This window comes from Amblyomma maculatum, chromosome 4 (assembly GCF_055883805.1).
Source record: "Amblyomma maculatum isolate TAMU_Amacu chromosome 4, ASM5588380v1, whole genome shotgun sequence".
In the NCBI taxonomy this organism is placed as follows: Eukaryota; Metazoa; Arthropoda; class Arachnida; order Ixodida; family Ixodidae; genus Amblyomma; species Amblyomma maculatum.
Window position 1 is genome coordinate 108,016,587 of NC_139347.1, and position 19,419 is coordinate 108,036,005.

Consider the following 19,419-nt stretch of genomic DNA (forward strand, 5'->3'; position numbering starts at 1 on the left):
GTCGCAGTGTTGCTTTCGCAACAAAATTGAAGGGATTACCTTTTAAATCGATTATAGCGGGAAATAATGGGGTTTATTTCGTCTGACTTTTTTTTTTGACCAGATGTATGCTCTGTTTCTTTTTTTTTTGCACCACCCTTACCTAATACATACAAACCTCGGTAGCTATGGGCCTAGTGAACTGTAATTTTAGCTACCGAATGGTTCCATTTGGGAGCTGCCGAGTCATATGGCGAAAGTTAAGCTGTGGCATTTGCGATAAGCTGCGGTGCAATGGTGCATTTAGTTGCGGAGGCCACGGGTTTAACCTTGTTTGTGGCGCCATCTGGGAACTACCGAGTCAAATTGCGGAAATAGCCTTGTCATAACGACCGAAAGCACCTGAACCGGTTGCTCCGTAGTTATCGTGCTCGGCTATTGAACACGAGTATCAGTGTCTAACCCGTCTGGTTAGAGCCTCTCTGGCGGTTTTTCTCAGTGTGGAACCACTACAGAATGTCATTGTTAGTAACTGGTCAGTCATAGATTCAATCATTCTTAGATAGCTGGCGACCTTGAAAGGCCTGTAGGGGAGACTCGCGCATTGGAGCTGCTATACCGGACTCAGATTGAATTGCTCGCACGATGCCACGTGGTATCATGAGACAGCCTAGCCAACCACAGCGACTGCCCATAAACAAACAAGACAGATCGGACAAAATTTTGGTCTGTGGTGGTGAGTGTACGAATCCTTTAAGAATAATACAGGCTTTGAAGTCGCCGCGATATTATGAATCCGTAAATATTAGCCCAATTCAGAACCACCGAGTATCACCACAACACTGTCGAAGCAGTTCTTGATCTTGATACGACTTCCCTGTTGAAGAAGCCAAAATGCAGTCTCGCCTTCCCGTTCATTGCTTTTTGCGTGACTTCACCTTTAGCGACATGCTGTTTGCAAGCCGCGTCCGCCTACTCGTTGGAATCACTTCCCAAAGAGGGATATCCGAGCCGCTTTTAGCCTTCTCAGACGGAGTTCAACGCCTTATTTCTTGAAAGCAATGCCTGAAATCAATAGGAAAAAAATCAGACTTAAGCACATGCAACTTCTGGGTCCTTTGTGTTGAGGCTGCAAAGACAAGGCTTATACAATCCACGTTGTGAGGGAGCCTTCAGAGGCGATCTGACAATCCTTAGGCAGAGCACGTTTCTTTCTTCGCCAGATCTAAGCTTTGAAGCCTACAATAAATGGACACGAGAATAGAGCACAATGTGAAGTGTACGAAGGGAAGCCAAGATTTTTTCTAGCTTACAGACGAGACGTCCCACCGAGAAAATGTCCTCTCCTGCAAGTCGATACCTTGAAGACGTGCGCTGGCTATTGATCCCACATGTGCTGTCGGAGCGCAAGCCAAAAAGGTCTCGCCGTTGGCTGACTTGAAGCCTACACATAACGAGCATGACATGTAGATACTACAGCGGGACGACGTGGAATCATTAATTGGTTACAGCGGCAGCCGATACAACAGTGGCACGCTTTCGAATATTAACCAACTTTTTATGTTGCTCTAATTATGCTAAATTCAAGAATAAACTTAAAGCCTCTAAACATTAGAAGTAGGATCTTCCTTAGTTGGTAAAAGCTGGAGCTAAGGAAGGATGAAAGACCACAGAAAGTGATGATTGCTCACAATAGGTGAGTTATGCATGAATATCTAAAGGGTGTGTAGGCTTTCACAAAAGTTGACAGTCTGAAGGATTTGCTGCTTAGCATGTAGTGTACCTCTCTTAGCGTCAGCGGACCTTTGAGCTTCCCTTGGGATTGACTTTTTTGTGTATAGTCAAGCTGCGTGTATACCTCTACCGTCTAACAAAAGTTTCGTATCGTAGTCGCAAAAATGCAAAACTACAAAAAAAAACCCAGAAAATTGTGGTGTTATCGATATTCACGCCAGGTTCAGAACTGTGTTACACGGTTCTTTCGCCTAATGCACGCAAAACTGATAGTCGAGTCGCGCATTAAATTGGGTTAGGGGATCGTACCGACGAGCTCTGGTTATTGAAACAGTAACGGGGGTGTATCTTCCGGCAGCCATGACAATAAATTATTTTATTGGTTCAGGGGAATGGCAATGTGCGTGTATCTGTCGAAATTCTCGATGGACACTTGAATCGCATTGCAAGAGGGGATTCTGGTAAGGGCAGAGGCACATTATTTTTTTATTATTTGTAAGTTGCCTCACCATGCAATATGTAAGAGAAGGAAGGGGGGGCAGGTGTCAGTGTGAACACCAGGAACACCGTCTGACGCCTTCCGGTAGATATTAGATTTGGAGCTGCTTCGAAAAGATTTGACGTCGCTTGAAGCGCTCTTTAAAAGTGCAAACCGCATAATGTATCAGAAAGGTGAGTGCAAACAATGCGAACCAAGTTCATTCGCGCCGCATGTTTGTCCCGGTAAATATTACGATTGCGTAAGCCTAATCAGAAAACAGCATAAAAGTGTTCATTTCTTGATTGACCAGATGTCTCCGACTTCCTCGCCTCAACGCTGAAGCCCACTGAAGCCAACCAGGAAGACCGCGACTCACCGCCATGTGTCGTTCCGTCCCGGCGACGAGGTGCTACTTTTGACGCCATTACGCACTCCGCACCTTTGTGACAAGTTGCAGCGCCGCTTCATCGGTTCTGACTCAGTTCTTGGACAAACCTCCCCTGTCAAGAATCACGTCATCCCTGTTTACCTTCTTCCGGACAGCCGTTACCGTGGAGCTGAAGTCATGTGCGTTTCGCGCATGAAGTCTTTCATTCGGTGCAATGCTGCCTGGCCGCTTCAACACCCACGGGGAAATAATTTGAGTTCTGTATGACGCTTAATCTTTCAACCCGGTCCACATGCCCGCTTCATCTTCATCCTTCTCTCTTTTAAATACCCATCACCATCTCTTGGGGTTGTTCATTTCAACTTATACATACATACATACATACATACATACATACATACATACATACATACATACATACATACATACATACATACATACATACATACATACATACATACATACATACATACATACATACATACATACATACATACATACATACATACATACATACATACATACATACATACATACATACATACATACATACATACATACATACATACATACATACATACATACATACATACATACATACATACATACATACATACATACATACATACATACATACAATGAACGAAACAGACAGAAGAAAGATAGTGAAACCACCACTTTCATTAGGGACCATACAGTATATGTTCTGACAGCAAACCAGGAACTGTACAAGAAATAATAAGCAATTAATCGTAAGTGAAGAAAGCAGAATTACCAAAAAATATTTCAATATATGAATACTTACAGTACCTCAACTATTCAATGATATTGTGCGCTCTCTCACTTATTAGATTGAAGTAACATAGATATACCATTCAAAGAAACCTGAAGAATACATAAAATTATGGACTTTTGCAAAGTATAAAAAGAAGACCCGAAATTATTATTACCTAAAATTTTAAAGCGCTCAATCTAATGATGTGTTATATATAATCATGAAGTCGTCTGAAAAAAAAAATTGAAGCAGGGTCCAGCATTGTTTTCTAACGTACGAGTTTACATGTGGCTTCGCTCGTTAAATAGAAAAGTGAAGTTTGTAGCTTGTGAATGAATTTTTACTTTCTTTTTCACTTCGAGGGATGCGATTTACTGACTTTATTATGCTGCATATCCTAGCAAAAAAAGATGTTGAACGGCACGCCTGGTTTATTATTATGCAGCCTGCTTACAACGGCTAAAGCTTTCCTTTGTGGTTTCTTGAAGTGCATTCTTGAGCTTGTTGGTTGGTCTATTAGATTTGAAATTTAGGATAGCATAGTATCGGTACTTTGACACTGAGAAGTATAGTTAATAATCATAATGTTTTGCTGCTTGCGAAAAGATGAAGCTTATTTTAGTGCCATCGAAGCTATGAGTGAACTAACCCTGAATGGGAACATTTTTCTGATTTGCGTGCTTTTAGCAGCATTAACATGCTTAGAGTGGCTTTATTGCTGCATTTGTTTTGCACAAGAAAATTCTTTCAGATTTTACTTATTTCACTGAGGCATACGCTTCGTTTGCTTTGTGCTACTCACTTTATAATGATGTGTTCTTGTCAATGTTTAAAGTAAAATCTGGCGTGCCTTTATGTTTTAATGAGGGGCAAGATCGATGACGGGGCACTAGCTCAAGGCTATACGTAAGTGACCGGGCGGTATGAATTTCCTCATCGCACCAACAGAGATTAAATAGTTTCACGCATTCCAGAATTGCACTGCCCGCATTTAAAGTTTCCGGGAGTGTACCGAAGTGTACTAGCGAATCGGCTGTCCACCATCGTCTAAACGTATTCGTCCTAGCATTATAGTCATCTGTTTCTCCCTGTCTGCTCTATAGCGTAAAGTAGCATCAGAAATCTGAGTACCCAAGTAGCACAAAGTGGGCTATGAAGTGGGGGCCCGCGTTGGGCCCGTGAGGGCAGCCCATACGGGCCCCATGCGGGATTTGCAACACGTACCCAGAGGGGCCCCGCGTGGGCTGCCCAATTTTGCCGCGATCGGTCCCAATCTGTATCTGTGTGGGCAGCCCAAATAGGGCTGCCCGCATTCAGCCCAGGTAGACGAATGTGGGCAGCACATCAGGATCATTAATGGGTCCCACATTTGTGCAGGCAATGTCATCTCATTGATCAAGGTTTTAATTTTTAAGTCGATTAATCCCTCCAATACCTGAATTATACATGCGCGAGATTTGCGAAAGCCAGTTCGTTTTGAGCTGGCCCACGTGCTGCCCTGATGGGTTGAATCTGGCATTTTCGGGGCTGCCCAAATTCCAGTAATCATCAATTGCGAAACATTATGCGCTATTTTTTTGCTTGTATGCGACACTCAGTAACATGAGAGAAATTTATTCCCAACACTACAATAATGTGGGCTGGCCCACATCAACCCCAACATGTTGGTCTGAATATTTATTTCAGTGGTGCGTGTAGAGTAGTAATGCCGCAGGAAACATTTGGAGGTCGTTCAGTGCATACTCGTAAAGCGGAACAGTTATACTGTTGCATATTTTCTGTCGACACTGCATAATTAACGCACTTGTTAGAGTAAAAATAAATAGTCTTTATTCATAGCAGAGATATGCTTAAGACAGTTATGTGAAACCTCCAGAAGAGGCAATTAGTAGCCGGTATAACATGATTTACATAAATAAAATGGTGCCTTAAAGATAGGGTGGAGACGTTTCAGAGCGGTAAGCCCGCCTACGGCCAATTTGGGGCCCACTGCGGCATTTCATGGGCCGCCCCAATTGGGCTGATCTTGATTTTACCGCATGGACTACGAATATATATTGCATTTTCCCGCAAGTACCCAAAGAAATAGCCGTGTGGGCAGCGTGGCGGTGTGGTCGCTTTTCAGCCCGGCCGCAAACCATGCGGGACCTATTCGGTTTTTGCGTGGGCAGCCCCAATCGGACTAGCCCGTCTTCTATTTGCTTTAGGCCCACATTTGCATCGCGTCTGCCCTAAATTGCCCCGCAAGAGACCGATGCGGGCAGAAGTGGGAAGGAGCAATTGCCTGCCCCGCTACCGCCCACGCGGAAATTATCTAGGTTTTTGGTGGGCAAACCTATTTGGGGCAGCCCAGGAATTTTCTGCATGAATTCCAGATTTTCGTCTGACCTTCCCTCAAGTACCCCTCAAGGGTCCCATGTAGGCAATGTGCGGGCATACCCGTATTTAGCCATGCCGCGGCCCATGCGGGACCTATTCGGCTTTTGAGTGGGCAGCCCCAATTAGGTCAGCCCATGCGTTTCCTACACAAAGCCCAAATTTCATTTGCATCGGCCCTAAAATTTCCCAAGCAGGACCCTTGAGGGCCAGATGTGGGAATATGTACTTAGTTAGCCCTTTCCACGCCTATATAATGCCCAAATGGAAAAAACAGGGGCAAGCCCAATTTGGGCTTGCCCGCTTGATCCCTAAAGCGGGCCCTCGTGGGTGTTATGGTGGTTGCCCAAGCCCAACTTGCCCATATGGGCCCCCGGCGGGCCATGTAATGTGTGCTACTTGGGTACTGATTTCTAGCTGCTTTTATCCTGCCAATGTCTTCTAACTCTGGGAATTGATATGCTACTGCCCTTTTTATGTCGTTTACTCAAAACCAACTCAATTAATATGAGTTTTTCCTTCGTTCGTGGTGAGATTTGTTTACATTTTTATTTATACTGCAAACACATTCTGAGTTATCTGAAAAGTAGCCTGTGTACAACACGTTCAGACCGCACATGTTCCTAGGTCTAAGCCATTCGCGATCTTCAGTTACAAGCCTCAAATATGTAGTGAAAACGGAGAAAACTTTGCACTAAGAAAATATTTTGAAAGTCTTGCAATCTGCGCACCTAACCATGGCTGCTGTAACCACCTGTACTTCTCTACAGCAAGCTTGTAATGCTGATTGCGAAGTTCACTTTTCCCATAGCTTTTTGGGAAATGTCTGTACAAAAGAGTAGCATCTAGTGCACCCACCTCGTTAGCAGCTAGAAATACTCTCTTCCTAGCTCTCTCATCGGGCACGGGCAATTAATGGGCCCGCTTCTCGCAGAGAAGGAGGTAATTGTCGGGAGCATTGGGTGCACGGCTCCCAGATAAACCTGATTAGCGAACGTGTAGCCACCTCTTCGAAAAGATTGGATCCTAAAGTGCGTAGCCTGAAAAAGGGAACAAAGATACCCCAGTCAATTTCGCTAAACCGAGTCGCGTTCGCCTACAATGTTCTCCTATCAAATGTGGCAACTTCGAAGAGCAGATTCCGTACGAGATTGTGCTGAGAACTCTTTAAAGAGGGTGTAGCTCCTCGCATCATGCCTTTGCCAGAAGGCCGCTAATTTGGTGAATCTCCACCTCCAACGAAGCAGCTGGAATACTTCCCACAGTTTCCGTAGTACTGCATCGAGGACGTTCAGTAGCTCATACTAAACAAAACACTGAAGAGCAGGCTTTTGCACTCAAAGTACTCCGAAGCGTGATATACGCTGCCATTCAAAAAAAATAATTATAGTTGAAAACATCATACCTTGCGATGTGGTCATCTGAGTATAATATGTACAAAAGAAAATTGGTTTTGTCCTACGGCAGCACAGTTTCAAAGACTTCCCGAAATTGTGCTGTATAGTCACCAGTAACTGTACCAAATAGCAAAAGAGCTTCAACGTGTACTCGCGCTCTTCTTTTGTGGGCGACACACGAGCAAAAAGAAAAACATTTATGATTGTCTGCCGTAGCCTATGTTTTCTGTGGAAGGAATCAGTCCGATACGCCAGAGACGAGGCCCAAATTACACGATCGAAGAGAACATAGTCGTTTTCGGGCCTGCATTGTCCGCCGTCCAAGTGTCTTTTCTTGTGCAGAGCTGGTATCATAATTCTGCATGTTTGTTAAAATACTACAGCAGTGCTAGATGTAAATCGCAGTGCTGTTTGATGTAAGCCGCATTCACAATATTGAATACATTGCACTGCAAACACCCGTACACACACACAAAAACAATTCCGTGGCTGGTATACGCGCTGAGGTGACGTAGAAGAATAGGCAGCCAACCTCACTAGCTCCCATTATAGTTACCGGGAAAGAAGGCACTGCAATAGAAGAGATCTCGGTTCCGAAATGAAATATTTAAAATAGTAGGGTAATTCTATTCATAGCGCGCTAAATGACATGTTAGGCAATTTGGCATTTTATGTATATCAACGTTCACATCAATGTCTGCCAGCTGAAAGGCATTGTCTTTCCTGTTCCATATGACCTACTTTTATTCTCTCTTACTGCTGAGCATTGCAGCACATTAGAAAGAGAATTTCTCCGCGATAATTTGTAAACACAAAACTCTGCTCAGAACTTTTTTTTTTTATTTAGAGTGTTCTCGGTTGATACAAGCCGTCTAACTAAGCAAAAACTGCTCTGCTGACATTAAGAGGCAACGCTTGCGTCCTAAGCAAAGAAAAGAAACATGCGCTTTTTGGAGAGAATCAACTTGAATTCATTTCAACTGCTAACCAAAGTTGCCTTTGTGGGTTTCCTCTTCCTCACGGGACTGAAAAAAATATATATAGAAAACTAGTTCTCGGTATCCCTAAAGCAAGGAACTAGGAGTTGCTTAACAACGAATGCAAATACCAACCTCACCAAGCTTTTAGTTTCAAAACTCCTAAAGGGTTTTTGTGGCTTTTTTACTTTCTCCTTTACCTATTTTTGATGCTACAATCAGCCATTTCTTTATTGTTTTTCTGCACATGTTGCTTTTGTAGTAGATTAAAAAACATAAAAGATCAATTAAACTGGTGGTGCTGACTGCATTTTGGCAGTGTTTCATTTCCTTGCGGCGATTGTCGACATCAGCGGACGGGAAGAATAGCACCTTAAGAAAAGCAAAAATATACGTTTTCTGATTTCGTTGTTGCAAGAAGAATAATGGGAACATGTTCTTAAAATCTAATTACATATGTCTGGCCTTCCTTACGCCGCCTGACGCGTTATATTTTCAGCTTGAAAATTAAATTATGTCCCTGTCTAAATACCTTTATCGCAGAAAGAGGAGTTTTTCTTTGCTTCCTCCTGCGAACACTGAGGCTCAGTTAATGCATCGCAAACAAAAAGGATGGAGAATATCTCGCAGTGTGTAAAAATGTACTGATGTAAATAATAGCATATAACGTAACTGGTAACTGAGAAAGCATTTATTAAACTTCTGTTTTCTCTTTTTAATTAATAATTTGTTGCATCTGAGATGACCTTTAGAACTGTATTGAGCTACATGAAATGTTTAAAATCTGGAATTATTTAAGAATTTTGCCCTCGACTTTCTTAATTCAATTAGGGCTGCTAAGGTATAACTTTCGCTCTACTGAACAAATTTGAACCACATTAGATATTATTAGAAGTCTTATTTTAAACAGCCTACCTATCTGATTCCTGGTGTTGACTTTCACCCCGCACGCGAGTTGTTAAAAGTTTAAGAGGAGTTCTTGTTGGGGTTTTGGTAGGTGGTCACTTTAAATGTAGAGATGGCACACACCCCACACACGCACACATAAACACAAGCGAAGAAAAACGGGACATAGTGCCATTCAGAAGTTATGAGTGGCGCTACGTCCCGTTTTTCTTTGCTTGTGTTTATGTGTGTGTATGGTATGGGGCGTCTTTATATTTCAAATAGTTAAGCATTGCTGGGATCCAACTAATTTATAGCAGGTTTATCGCAATTTTTTTAGTTTTATTTGCGTTAGAATGAAAAATTTCATTTTCTGATTGAGTACGTTACAAGCCCCTTATAATGCCTCACGACATGCTCGAAGATTCTAGGAAATTCGCCCAAATTAGAACGCATGTGGAAACTGTAGCACTCTCTTGTAATCATGGTTCGTACTAGCTGCTTGAGCATTAATTAGAGATATCTACAAAACTGATGTTTTATTGCGTTCGTGGCGATCGTGAATATTTTTCTCTGTATTTCTGCAAGATAAAAAAGTGATTATCACGTGAAATAAAGGATGTTCTTTACTGGATACGTAAAAGGCTAGACCTATTTGGACGCACTGAGTATTAAAGCTCCCTAGAATCACAAAGATAGCAGTTCCTATCCTAGTTAGTTGCTGAGATTTTCAGGTTTCATGGTTTAACATATTCGCAATTTTATTACACATTATGATAAACAAGATATGATATGCGCAGTAGAGGTCATTGAAATGCGTTCGTACTTTGCGAAACACCGTCTTCGGTAGCTTATTTCGTTACCCAAACGGCGCTTGCATATTAACGTAATTTTTTTTTCTTTTTAGTATTTAGTAATAGTTTATATGCGATATGGTCAAAACGGCCAGCAACTAAGTATCAAACCCTCTGAAACCACAATTACCGGAGAAGGTGTCGACAAAGCAAATCTCAGGAATGCTGCGAAAACGTGCTAGGCTTAGGATGCGAATTTTTGTAGTGGTGAAGCTTAAGAAGCTGTTTATCTCGAACATTGTACTGGGGCTCCTGCCTGTATCGTCTTCTTTAAGACTGGGACAGGGGCGGCAACAAAGCGTCGTTACACAGGTCAGTTCTTTGTCAAACGCAAATATTCTCTCTTGGAGCTGCAAAGAGCACACGGTACATTAATTGCGCGAAAAGGGCGGCGCACCTAATGTTTAAAATATGTACCACGAAGAGCAGCGAGTCGCAACCATTTTTTGTTATTCATGAGGTTGTTTTGAGTTCAACAGAACAGAAAGGGAACGAGGTAAAAAGAGAGATAAGAGAAGGAGTATAAATGACGCTGGCAACGTTTGGAAAGCTCTTGAATGGGCCAGATTCTTCATAGAAAGTGCACATTCCCGACTTTCCGGCATTGATTTTGAGGATCAATGAAGAGTATACGGCAGCGTTAGGTGGAGTATGCGCTGATGTTCCTGATTCCTAAATCTTATATCGTTGCAGAAGCATTTCCTGAACACGAGCACACATTCGTTTGAATCGACTTGTGCAGACAGAGAAGAAAATTTCAGCTCTTTCTTCCTTGTGAAGGAATGATTTACGCCATGAAAGCCTATCTGCAGCACGCTGTTCTAAAGACATTGCAGAAGAGATCAGTATAAGTGCGCTTTGAATGAATGCCAACACAGAAAACGCAGGCAAGATGCTATACCACTCACTTAATCAGGATATATTAATTGCAGGGTTCGCCATATGACAAAAAGAACCTTAATTCTGAAATAAAACATGCGAAATGAACCTTGAGAATGAATTCACTGCTGGCTAATGAAAACTTTCTGGAAACGCTGCGAGTTTATTTCATACACAGATGTGCACCAAATGCATTAATATCATCACCCATCAGCTACACCTGCACTGGCTTCGGTGCTTGGCAGTCGAGAGACAACAGTCTTGCCTCTAATCTGGTGCTGTCGATAACATCGCCTGGACTTCTTTTCTTGCAGTTGAACAACCTCTTCTCAACTAAAGCAAGAGAGGCCACAAGTCATCACAAACCTTACAGCAAACAAGTAATGAGCTCTTCTCAATTTGATAGCAACTTCTCTTGGAAGAAGGCAGCAGAGCATATAACAACACAAAATATAAGAAGCACACACAAACACACTAGCTATACGTTCGACTCTATTATTGATAGCAATTTGGGCTCGTAAACCGTGAATCAAAGAGCATTAATGGGAAGGAAGACTAGATAAACAGAAAAACATCGCACTGTGTCCGTCTGCAGGCTAACAGATGATTTTAATTTATCCTAGATTGTCCTCAGTTCATCGGGTAGAATTTTAAGAGACAAAATACTGCCCTCAGTCCTAATAACAGGAGCCGCTATTTTTCAAATAAATACACCAAATTAGCTGATTATCTACTCGAGGTAGACAATACATTCCAAAAAACTGTATCGAACGAGTATATTAAAAATGACACTGTAACTGATTCCCTTTCTGGTACAGTTATAGGTGTTTTCGCAGTAGACTGAATCATTTGTACGTAAATGAAAAAAAAAGGTTTGTTTCAAGCATATAAACAATTATTTAGGGAGAAAACAATAAAAAGCTGCGACCTAGAAGTGCAAAATTTCAATTTAGATGCAGTATTACCTTACTTGTGCGACGCCACAATCCCCTTCCGCGCGTTCGGAGAGGAAGATGTATTTCTTTACGACCTTGGTGAAAGGTTTCTGGAAGCGTCGTTTTATGTTGGGATACTGCAGGAGTGGCTGCGGTTGGCATGGTGTGAACACTGCAATTTTATTTCGGTTTTATTGAAATAGTGATTTCATAAACATTTCTTCTTTTCACCGGCATACCACTGTATCAGTAATATTTTGAACAGTTCTCAGTTTGAATCTCATGGCGCAGTCACTTCTCATATTTAATGCTTCCTGTTCAATTCATTCCCTACGTCTAGAAAATTTGTTTTCCATCTGTCATCTCAGTAATTTCTTGACGTGCACGTTTTCCTACACTGCATCTTGTCACTGAATACATGTACTCTTTATGCAACTCAGTTATGAACAGCAAGTTTAATTTAGTTTTATTTATTTTACCCGCAGAGATTTCGCAATACTGTGAGGGGCGGAGGCATTAATATTGTCACAAAGGCAGGGATTCGCTGGAAACGGTAACCGGGCAGAGACACACAGGCCAACAGTCAACTGTCCTAGCTAGTTGTTGTTGTTGTTGTTCTTCTCTAATGTGATGACACATACCCACACAGGGGGATCGGCCAAGAATTGGGGTGCCGAGATATCAGATTTTGAGATGTATACATACATCGTAAAAATAAAAAAATAAATAAATGTTAGGGAATAGAGAAGGAAATGTAAATATGATAAACCAAAATAGAAGATGAAGCGCACGAGAGTAACTTCTTCGTCTCCTAGATCTCAGGCGCTACTTGAAACCACTAGGTGGCAAAATATATTAAAAGAAAGTTCAAAACAAGCAAAACACATTGCTGTTGAAAAAAGCTTGCAATGAAATGCAAAACAAAATGAATATGGTAATGCCGGAGTCAATAAAGTTGAGAAAACGGAAATAATATATTCAATATAATAACTGAGTTATAGACCAAGAACTTGCTATTAGACAGATTGTAACAGATTGATTATTTTGGCTTCAAAACGTGCAGGATCGATAATACCAGTAGCTGTCTCGTAAAAATGCAGTTCCTCTCAAGGCATGTTTTAGGGAGGAAGCAATTAGAGCAGGTAACTATCCTGCAGTGAAGAACAGGGACCTCCCAGGCGGCAACCCTATGTTTGTGCTGCGCTCTGCCCTCGCTAATGTGACTAACTAAACCTCATCGTGCCGACCTTGGCTACCCAGCTCGGCCCGAGGTCGGGGATTTACAATGACCTTAAAACGACCGATCACCGGCTATCGACCTCGGGCCAACGGTTATAGCCGACTTGACCAGCATACTGCCGTTGTCGGGCCATGCATGGGCCATGGCTTACCCACGCATGACCAAACCACGGCTGAAGTATGGCCACGTCGGTATTACGTGCTTCCCTGTAGTTTTTACATTCCTGCTAGCGGTCTACTCGTTTATGATTCTTTGTTCAACCCTTCAACGTCTGCAGTTCAATTACCCAAGGAAATTGCTACTGCGACAACAGTTTTAGATGTGCAGCTATTGCTTGCAGTGGACTGTATCTTTGTAGCATGTGCAATAAATAATCGAAAGGGTGTTCAGGTAGATGAAAAGCAGCCCATACTTATCTAGCTTAAGAAAAGGCTGCGCACCAACAAGGGCGCATTAAAAAGCACTTTTTATTGACTATTGTTCTCAAATAGCGTAAACAGGCCAAAAACTCTTGTAATAACAAGTAGCTTTTTCTTATATATTATGTTTGTGAGGCTTTACAGAAATTTATTGCGGCTTTCAACTTGTGGGCTGCGTTGAAAATGTCCCGTTTTCCTTCTTGTTGTATATCGCGGTCCCATTCTTTCGCTGTTAGAAGCTATCATTGGGCTGCTGTCATCATGACCTTCATGAAAAAGACTTCAATCGTGGGCATGTTGTCCTTCCTCACGCATCCTAGAAAATATACTAAAGAAAAAATAGCTTTCATTCTGTATTCAGAGGAACAGTCATTTGCAAGCCCGTGAAAAGTGATGAAAAGCTGTCACTCAGGCCAGCATCATAAGGATTGTCAAGGTAATGAGTGCTGAGGTTTGATGTTGTAGTGATCGGATGATATATGAGAGGTGATGATATGAGAGATCGACTGAAATATGGTACGGATAGTTGGGCACATAAGCTGCGTGTCCCAATTAATTTTATCCAAGACCTAAAAAATAAAATTTTAAAGGCAGGTAATGTAGGCCAGTTATATATTACCGGTAGCTACCTTCAGCGCCACACAAATGTTCTTATTCGCAATTTTTAGGTGATATTATTTACCTAACTTACTAAATATTGACTCTTGACAATCAGTTGCTACGCTGAAGAGCACCTCCACAAACCCCTACTCCAATATTTTCCCCAAAAAAGCCTCATTTCTTTTTTTCCAGATATAGAAGAAAAAACAAACAATACAAAAATTTCGTGGCCAGAAAATTTAATAGCAGTCTGTTCTTGACGCCCAGAGCAGCTGTAGACCTATAAACGTCTACGTAAGCCAAACGTTTCAAGACGACTCTCTTTGCTTGTCTTTAGTTTAGACTGAAAAATAATGCTGCTAACATTAATATCTTGACCTCTTTGTAGTCATTATCGTAATTGCAAAGTGCAGCATGTTCGATATAAATTACGCCCTCATGAGTCTCAAATGGCTGACGCGATGAAATCGTCGCCAGCATATCAGCCTTACTCTTAAACAGGACCATCCATTGTGGCTGAAGGTTGTTTCTTTCGATAAAATTATGGTTGAGAGCAAGCCAATTTTGCGGCACGCGAACGGGCTGGTTACAGTTATTTATAGACATTCCGCGGATTTTTCTTAAGAGGGAATAAAAAAAAGGTCATGTTAGGTATCCTTACCGAAAATAATGAAACAAGGATTTCTGAAGGTGCTCTGTGAATCAGTAAAGTCCATTTATTGTGTAAAGTGAATATTTAGTATTTGGAGCAAACAACCTTACCTTAAAAGTAGCAGTGTGAAAAAACCAAGGACAAAAAAGGGAGCCAGACAGCCGCCTATTCGAAACTGACGTTTATTGAAGGAAATATGAAATATATAGAAAAGCCAAGCAACACCAAAAACTACTAACCACTAACAAGCAGAACACAAAACACGAAGTCAAAAAGTCACTAAAATTCCCTGATCTAGATAACCCAACTCTATGTATATTAACGCGATGGGTGGCTCACTCACACATTCAACATCCAGTCGTAAAATGTGTCCAGCTTCAATAATTCCCGAAGTGACATGTGACACAATCCTGACACTCAACTTTTTGGAGAAAACGATTCGTTATTTACTGCCACCTGCCATGCTGATTACCCCGTCATACTGATTTATAAGTGGAGGATGACATTCCTGTAAAATTAGCATTATAAAATGCCGCATATTTTATTAAATTCCGTAAAACTTCGCAGTTTGATGGTATGGAGGCCTTGAATCTTTTAGGCCGTAATGCGTACCCGCGCGCCTTAGTACATAAATACTCTAAGCACATGGGTTTGATTTTTAGCCCTCTGGAAGAGCATATATACAGCCACTTAAGCTAAGAATCTCCGTAATGTAAAAAAAAACAACAACCTTTATACCGCTTTTCTGATGCCGTTTTGTCTTTAGGACTAACATAATCGTTCACAATGCGTTGGAGCAGTTGGTATAAAATGGAGGTTCCAGATTTTGTTCTTCGGATAGAGAACGCTAATGCGGACATGATTTGCGAAAAACTCTGGAATGAAAGTACAAGATCTGTGCGTGTAGTTTTTATCCAGTCCTAAAGTCACCTCGAAGTTCAATCCTGGTCACCTTTATTGTATTTCACATTGCAGCGCAGCAGATAAAGAGTATGTGCGAAATAGTTTATTATGAACACTTTGGTTTCCAACCAAAACTGTACATAAAGCAAGTCATCTAAATAAATAGTCATGAATAAAAACGAAAAAGATTATATTCCGAAAAAAAGTGTAATTATTGAGTGATTTTGCACATAACGGTGTGCACTGGAATCACGATTTGGCAGAACACCGGCAATTTTGAGTGCATTATTTTTGTTATTGCTGTCTTCGAAACGTTGTGCACCATGACAGGCGTGATGGTGTGCTTTGTGTTCGTCAAACGTTTCAGCACAAACTCCTCGATCACTGGCCGATAAATCAGCGTCCGATTCTCTACTCATCGCCACTTCCAAACTGGCGTACTCACTGAGTAAAGTAGCCGCCAAGTAGCCGCCAAGTAGCTACTTGAGATTCTCATGAGGCGAAGAAACAGCCGAGCTGTCAATACTACCCCCTTCTCTATGAATCCGTCGACTCGATATGCCATGTCTGTTCTTAAAACTTGTCAGCCATCTTCTTGAGTAGTCACGCCTAGGCAGAGCGTAGAATAATTTTTTATCAGCAAACATCACCCTGTTTTACTGAACAAAATATTCCGTAAGTAATCACAGCTAAAAGCTATCAAGACGGAGGATAACGAACGGTAGCTATCCATTAATGTTTCCGAAACAACGAGCCTTCTCTTGAAGCATTGCTCCGCTCACGACAGCACCATTCGCGTGCACATTCCCAAACCACATTAACAAGGCTGACTCTATTTCTTCGAACTGCTCTGGGCGCTGTCAGACTGTGGCTGACGCCGTGATGCCGACGTTGAGCCATTTATCGGAGTACTGTAGTATCGATGCTTTAGCTTTTGCCGCTTGTGTTCACAGATTGCTTGCTTCGCGCCTACGTTCAGCTCTGTTCTTACGTTTCAAATCCCGCCATGCAAAAAGCTAGACTCCAGTTGAGGGTTACAGGCTCTTGATGCTTTGCACTTTTTTGCTTAGTTAACCTTTCTGCCTTTCCGCTCTTCTGAGTCCCTCTTTTTTGCTTTCTAGTGTTTCCGTAAGGAAGCGAGGCAGTCAAGTTGGCAAGCTGCTATGCAGAAGGCTATCGAAATCCCATCTTCCTGGTGCCGTTTTTATGTGTTTCTATGAAACAAACACGGCAAGATGAAGTACAGTTTAGAACGATGGCTAGCCGACTACGAAGGGCTCAGACCTTCTCAAGGCCGCATCGCTGACTCAAAGCGAAGCCGACATGCGGACCGCCTGGGGTGCAAAATGTGGCAGTTCGGTAGCGCAACAGGGACGAAAACCAAGGGCATGAGAAGGAAGGGAGTCCAGGACGGGTCACCCGGTTTCACTTGCATGCTCATGGCCTTTCTTTTGTCGCTCTATTTTGAGAGTGTGCCTTAACTCTTATCAAAAAGCGTTAACGGCTTCATGTGCTTTGGGAAAGAAAACTTCAGTTCCCGCCGCCACTTTAGGTACTTTTCTTTCTTCCTGTCATTTCTTTCTTGAGCTTTTACCGGCCTCTCTGTTCACGTTCAGCAGAATTTAGATCAACCACATGTTGCTGTTTTCCCGACTGCTGCCTCTCGTGGCAGCACTTCCGCTGCGCCAAGAAATCTCCTTGGTTCCCCCCTTTGGGGGTCTTTCTTACATAGCTGACCATCGGTTTGCTGGGGACGTTCCTCTGCGCTCTTTCGCTCCACCCTCCGCCCCCCTCCCCTCCCCTAGAATGGCGACACGCCCGCTTTGGTTCTTTCCAACCGCACAGTACTTGTTCAGGCATCTGGCCGTATCGGCTGTCGCGTAGGTTCGCGGGCGGTGCGTCCGTCTTTAACTTGCGTTCGGACTCCTCTGCTTTTTTCAAGCACTGTCCATATTAACGGGACAAAAATACATGGGCTCAATGGGCAGTGTGCATTCTTCGCCGTCCATTGACCAGACAGCGAGGTTCCATATTAACGAGGCATAAATACTTTGAAAAAGTTTCGTCCCCAGAAAAACTGTCCATAATTTGGGTCGTTCATATTAACGGGGCACGACTTAAATACATCTCCTCGCTGCTAATTGAAAAGTCCCTATTCTCATCTCAGCCGGTCTACCAAATTTTACTTACATGTCATTATTCGGGCGGCAATTCATATGTTCAAAACCGACAGAGCTGATCTAGAGCTGTATCGAGATGCTTTACCACATTTTCCATCCACATACTGAATCCCACATGCTCAAGGTGCCACAAACCTCTTAATGGAAGAATAATATAAAGTAAACAAAATTAAAATGTTCATCTAGATTGGGTCTGACATCTTTCCTCAAGCTTTATGAAAAATACAGTGTAGTATAATGCGGCAAAAAACGGTCGCAGCTGCATAGGGGAAATTTGCACCAATTCGTTCGCGCTCGAGAATTGCGAACGCGTTCCGAATTTGCATTCGAAACAAAGCCCGAGAGCCGAGCCAGCTTACATCAAAAGAGCATATGCAGCGGGCTGCGCACTTTGACGAGCGGGCCGTTCTGAAGCTGGAAACTCAGAAGAAGAAAGCGTATGATTAATGGCTTCAACTTGCGAAACGCAGACTTCAGCCTACAAACGCCTATCTCACTTTATGTCGGATGAGCGCTATAGCCGCATGTGCTCCGAAATTCGGCAGTGGGCACTGTACTATTCTGGCGTGAGTCCTTAGGCACTTTTGTGGCAGCTTTGCATTTTTATGCTGTTGCGTTTCAAGGCTCTACGCTGAACAGCCTCAAGAAATGTGTACTAGATTAGAGGTAGTTGGCTCAGATGCCGGCTCCGCCTGAAGCACTTCATGTCGCCGAAGTATGAAGCTACGAACATTTTCACCTGAATTCTTTGCAGTCATGCACGAACACTATGCGGGCTCTGTAGGCTATTTCGCTGAACCGCGGATATCTAAATAGGGTCTTCCTATCTTTACTGGGAATAAGGTGTGCTGTGAATCCGCAATAAGTGATGTTGTTTTGCTTTTGTTGCTTTGTTATTTTTAACGATGGTTTAAAGGCGTTTAGTGGGGTTCAGCATTTGATTTTGAATTGTACTCATCAAGGGCTTTTCAATAACATATGCCTTGATGTTGCAGGCGCACGTTCTGTTGTAAATCACACCATTAATTGATTTGTTTACTTTGAACATTCTTTCTAACAAAATTTGTCTTTGATAGTAGAACTAAAGGCCAACAATTTCTGCCTGACGAAGGCTCTGTCACACATACAAAGGCCGGCAGATGCAAGCAGTGTATGGAAACGTAATACAAATACGTATGCTAAACTAAATAAGCCCTATTGAAAACACCAACAACACCAATAAGCAGCGTTTGGACATACATGCACTTTTGGCATGAAATGAAACACAAACTCCTGGCCTAAAATATGACATTGTGCTAGTTGTGAAGATTTTTTCAAACCTTTTTGTTGATCCTTATTGCTCCAGCATATCTGGGAATGGTGCGTGGGTGTTCAGGTAGTTAGAGATTAGTACATGGGAGTTGGGGTATCATAACTACTTCTCAGAGAGGGTAGATTGTAGAGAGTGTGTCATGTCATGTCGTGTAATGCTGGGCAACTGCAAGGGAAATATACTACATTCATTTAGCATAGGCTGACATCTAATGTGTTTGGAAAGTTTAAGCTGGTACAATTGGTGAACGTTAAGCACGTTGTGTTTTTAGAACACCGAGGCCGCGTGCTTCAGCTACTCAATTTTCAGTGTGTCGAGTGTTTTGTTTCTGGAGAATAACAAGCCTGTCAATGTTGCTCTTGTGGAGAGTCCGAACCCATTAAGAAGTAGTTAAGTGGAGACTGTATAAAAGAAAAGTAAAGCTGTCGCTTAACCGTACAGAGATTAAGGGCC

The 19,419-nt window shown here is 42.3% G+C and overlaps 1 long non-coding RNA gene across 5 annotated transcripts in view; it reads right to left on the reverse strand.

The window, feature by feature from the left end:
* Window positions 1-10,834: 10,834 nt before the first annotated feature.
* The window catches only part of LOC146191927 (uncharacterized), a 49,029-nt gene continuing 40,444 nt past the window's right edge, over window positions 10,835-19,419 (reverse strand). For 3 of the 5 annotated variants that reach the window (XR_014706713.1, XR_014706711.1, XR_014706712.1), the window contains 2 exons: window positions 11,691-11,832; window positions 10,835-11,058 (listed from right to left, as the gene is read on the reverse strand). This is a non-coding gene — a long non-coding RNA (uncharacterized LOC146191927). Of the gene's footprint in view, window positions 11,059-11,690; window positions 11,833-15,518; window positions 16,084-19,419 lie in introns of those variants that run through there. The other 2 variants (XR_014706710.1, XR_014706714.1) reach the window with 2 other exon arrangements.